Source organism: Halichoerus grypus, chromosome 12 (genome assembly GCF_964656455.1).
Source record: "Halichoerus grypus chromosome 12, mHalGry1.hap1.1, whole genome shotgun sequence".
Lineage (NCBI taxonomy): Eukaryota > Metazoa > Chordata > Mammalia > Carnivora > Phocidae > Halichoerus > Halichoerus grypus.
The window spans coordinates 103854088-103858810 of NC_135723.1; the positions used below are offsets into that span (position 1 = coordinate 103854088).

General features: G+C 63.5%; 1 long non-coding RNA gene across 1 annotated transcript; it reads right to left on the bottom strand.

The window, feature by feature from the left end:
- Positions 1-274: 274 nt before the first annotated feature.
- On the bottom strand, positions 275-4152 carry LOC118521217 (uncharacterized). The gene is made up of 4 exons (XR_004910051.2): positions 4036-4152; positions 2784-3173; positions 2459-2676; positions 275-397 (listed from the first exon to the last, which is right to left on the bottom strand). It is a non-coding gene; the product is annotated as an uncharacterized LOC118521217 (long non-coding RNA).
- Between the last annotated feature and the right edge of the window lie 571 nt (positions 4153-4723).

Consider the following 4723-nt stretch of genomic DNA (forward strand, 5'->3'; position numbering starts at 1 on the left):
TCCCACCATTTACTCTGCGGAACTGGGGGCTGAGCGTCAGGCAGAGTTTAAAGAGGTGGGAAGGATGAAGCAGGCCAGGCCCAGAGGAGCTGGGAGGAGGGGCCCGGGGAGGGTGATGGCGCGGGTCTCCTCCTTCCCTCCCTGCGGTGGGTGGACTGATGAAGCTCCAAAGCCGAATGTTCGAATCCCAGCCCCTTCCCTTAGCTGGGCAATCTGGGAAAAACCACTTGCTTTCCTACAGGTTACTCTTCTCATCTGTGAAGTGAAGGGAGCAGTGTCCGAGCCGTAGAAGGATGAAAGCCTCGTGCAGAGTTGCTATCCCTTATTGGTGATCAAGATGGGAAGAAAAACCACTCTCTGGGTGTTTCACGGGTAATAATGTGGGCTTTTTCCATTCCTGCTAGGAAATTTGAAGAGTGCGTGAATTTTTTTTTTTTTTTTTTAAGATTTTATTTATGTATTTGTCAGAGAGCGCACAAGCAGGGGGAGTGGCAGAGGCAGAGGGAGAAGCAGACTCCCCACTGAGCAGGGAGCCCGATGTGGGACTCGATTCCAGGACCCTGGGATCATGACCTGAGCCAACAGCGATGCTTAACCGACTGAGCCCCCCTGGTGTCCCGAGTGCATGAATTCTTTAAGATCTTCCTTAGCCCCTAGAACAGCCTTATAAATTCCTAAGATACCTATTGACCAACTTACTGACCAAAACCAAAAAACCCAGAATCCCCTTTGTCTCCTTCTGTGCCCCATTTTCTCTGCCTCTCACACGAGGGCAGGAAGGCAGAGCATTCGCCCACGGGAGCCCGCGGCCCGGGCTGCCCGCACCCCCCGCCTGCCCCCGCCTCTCCGCTGTCCCCCCGGCCCCGCGATGCCTGTCCCAGGGCGGTCACCCTCCCCGTTCCATTCCTCTCAAAACCTGTTCTCAGAGAAGGATTTGATATTTAAGAAGTGACTTCAGGGGCGCCTGGGTGGCTCAGTCATTAAGCGTCTGCCTTCGGCTCAGGTCATGATCCCGGGTTCCTGGGATCGAGCCCCGCATCGGGCTCCTCGCTCAGCGGGAAGCCTGCTTCTCCCTCTCCCACTTCCCCTGCTTGTGGTTCCCTCTCTCGCTGTGTCTCTCTGTGTCAAATAAAAAAAAAAAAAAAAAGAAGTGACTTCAATGTCTGATTCCCCAGGGCTTTAGCACTGATAGTCTAAGCTAGCTCTCCTTGCGGGAAGAAGGCAGCTCACCCCTGCTCGCTGACCTTCGGTGCCCTTGACGTCTGGCGGGCGGGATGCCCAACTCGGAGGAAGGCCGCTCCTCACTGCACGGCAGGCAAGAGAGCCCCCGTCCCAGACTCTCCCATTGCCCACTGCCTGCCTCTCGCACACACACACACAACTGACACACTCAGAGTTCACCCACACGTGCTTGCACACTCACGCCTCACACCCGTTCACACAGCCCGCCCACACAGGCGTGCAGTACCCCACATGGCACACACACGTGCACACTCACTCTCAGTTCGTCCACACGCACACTCGCCTCATACGTATGCGCGCCCACACCCACAGAACACTCACACACGCACGGGCGCGCACAGCCGCGCTGGGAGACCCTCTCCAGGTGTGCGCGCGAAGGGAAGCAGCGGGAGCCCCGCCCCTCCGGACCCCGCCGGGGCCCCACCTGCCCCCCGAGGAGAGCAGAGGTCACGGGGGCCGGAGGGCGGTGCGGCCAGGTGGGGAGGCCCCAGCCTCTAGCAGCCGGGGCTCGGGGCTGCCGGAGCGCGCCCACCTGGAAGACCCAGCCCCTGGTCGCTCGAGACGGCAGAGCTGGGGCCCTCTGCCGGGTATACTCGCAGGCAGACAGAAGTATTTTTAAACTCATTTCCCTGACCTAAAAAGGCTCTTTTTTGACTGAACACCTAGTCGTTAGGACCGACATGGGAGCACTGGGAGCACTGCCTATAAATAGCTCAGCGCTCCAGCTGGGGAGGCAGCTCCGGCCTCTGCAGGTGTCCGGGGGCCGGGCGCGGGGCGTCCTGGCGTGGGGGGCGCTGCACTGGCTTGTTCTCAACGGCAGAACATGGGCTGGGGCTCGTCGTGGACCGGTGCCGGTCGCCCTCGGGGCCCCCCCGCTGCTGCCCGTCCTGCCCCCTCAGGGGAGGCACGGAAGGCCGTGGGCATCTCGGCCTGCAGAGGTGAGGGGCTGCCGGCGGCTGGGGTGGGGGGCGGTGGGCCCGGACCGCCAACCGCAGCCACATGATGACAGTGGCAGGACCTGAGCCCCCGAATTTAACAAGTTTATTCTTCTGAGCAATGGAAGTGGGCTCCTTATACTGAACTAGGAAAATACAGAAAATGTATCAAATCTGCACCTATCTGAAGTCCCTCAAATCCCAGCCAACCCCCCAAACCCGCTTCGTCTCAGAAACGGCCAGGACCCAGGGGGGCTGCGCATCCCCGGCTCTGCTCCCACCTCTGTGATGAGCTGCCTCGGAGCTCTGGGTTTTACTTGTATCTTCCCACAGTGGTAAGTCAGTCCTGCCCGATGATGCACGGTGCTCTCTCTGCTGAGGCCAGTTCTCTGTCCCGCCTGCGGAACTCCCCAGGCGCTGGGCGTGGCTGGCTCAGTTTCCCTGCTGGTCCTGGCCCCGTACTGGGGGCTCACCTCCTCCGGGCCCCTCCGGCCTCGGCCTGGGGGAGAAGGGGAACTCCCATGAGGGAAGGAAGGAAGAGCTGCTGTGGGGCGCGGGGCACGAGGGGTCCGTGGGACAGCCCGGGCCTCTCGCAGGGGTGCGCACCAGGGGTCTTCACCGGGAGCTAAACGGAGATGGGACGGAGGGCTAGAGCCTCCGGGCCGCCCCACGAGGACAGGGGCGCACTGCTCGGTGCCCCCCGGCTTCCTTCTCTCACTCCCGATACGGCTCCGGGGGGACGCAGAGCAGTGACCTTAGCTGCTCCCCAAACCCGTGGGCAGGCCCCGACATCAGCCCGTGGCCTGGTCTGGATAGGAAGCATGGCAGATGTCAGAGTTCATGCGGGCGGGAGGGGGGGCTGCGCTCCAGGGCCGTGCTCTCGCAGTGGGGTTCAGATGAGGTCAGGCCGAGTTACAGCCAGCTCCGGCACGGAAGGTTCTGGACATCTGATGAGCGCCGGTCTGTTAGATGTTCTGTTGTTCCTCAAGCTTCTTCCTTAAAAGGGAGAACACCTCGAGGGGGGTGCTTTTCCTGACCCCAGCCCTGGAGGCCGCCCAGAGACTCGCCGTGGCCTTGGGTCCGCATTGAAGTGACCCTTGGGGTCCAATCAGGGGCGCCCGGGAGGAAAGTGCTTTCTGGAAGGAAGTAGCCTGGAGAGGGAGAGAGCCCTCCGTCCCCAGCCACACCGCATCCAACATCCAGCCCTGCTCAGGCCCCCGCGGGCGGGCTCCCCCTTACAGCCGCACTGGCCCCCGACCGACCCGGCGGGACACCCGTGCTGGCGGAAGGCCGCCTTCTCTTTCCTGTTGAGGTCGCACGGTCCCCTCCACGTGGGTCACCCTAGAAGGAAGTCGCGCTTCATCACCTTGTTGTGACGCCCGCGGCAGCCAGCCCCGCGCGGCCACAGCCGGTGTCCCATGGCAGCGACCCCACTGAGGGCGACCTCGAGGGTCTGTTCAGAGAATCCGAGTACTTTCATCTCCACAATGTTGTGTTTTCTCTGGGTGTAGACAGACTTGTTCAGCCTCACCCGGGTCCAGGTGGAGCCTACCGGCCGTGGCAACCGGCTGGCCTTCAAGCGGGAGCAGTTCTGGGTTGCAAGGGACCGTGGGTCTGCCGCCTCACCTCCCTGTGAGCGGGCGGAGGCCCAGCAGTGTCCACGGCCCTCCCAAACCCAAGGGCGGTCAGTGGTGGGGCCGCAGTGGCCCCCAGTCCCTGGCTCCCTCTCGGTGAGGCTGAGTCCACACAGAGGAGCCTGGCTACGGCGCCCCAGGGCTTCTCAGAGGGGCCCCTACGACCACTGTCCCCCTGTGTGGCCCCGTGCTTCCTGTAACCCCCCCTCAGGTCGCCCACTTACCCCAAGGCGTGCGAAGCTGTGTCCGGGAGGGGAGCCGAGGGCGTGGAGACCAGGGGCCTGGTCCTGGCCGCGCAGCCCAGCGAGGCCCCACACACCCAGCCCCCTGCCCCTTCCAGGCGCCCAGACGGCCCACAGGAGGGCCTGCCCAACCCCTCAGCTCTGGAAACGGCCGCAGCCACCCCTCCCTCTGCAGGGCCTGGTGCCCAGAAAGGGGGGCGCTCAACCTCACTTAAGACAGAGTGGGGGGAACTGTTGCTCCGGGACCGGCAGAGAAGTGACTGCCTTCCTGGGTCCCGAGACCGGAGTCCTCTTTGCTCCTCCCTTCTGACCACTGGCGTCCACGAGTAAAGTCCCACTGGAGCGCGCCCACCCACGACCCAGGCCGATCCGCTGGGCCCGCTGGGCCGGCTGAGCTTTAATTTGGGTCACGGAGGGCGGGAGGGGGGCAGGCCGCTCGGCCCGCGCCGCCCGCTCCAACCGGAGCCCTCACGTCTCCTTCACCCTCCTCCCTGGGGCCTGACCTGCTGTCCCTCGCTCTCTGTTAGAGGACACTTGGGGATTTGTTCTGATGAGCCCCCGGCTGGTCACCGTCCCCCGCCTTTGCGGCCCGGGCCGCCCCTGCAGGTGCCAGCGCCCGCCTCCGCGCACGGCGACCAGCAGAGGGCGCTCGGACTCCACTCAGGGCAGC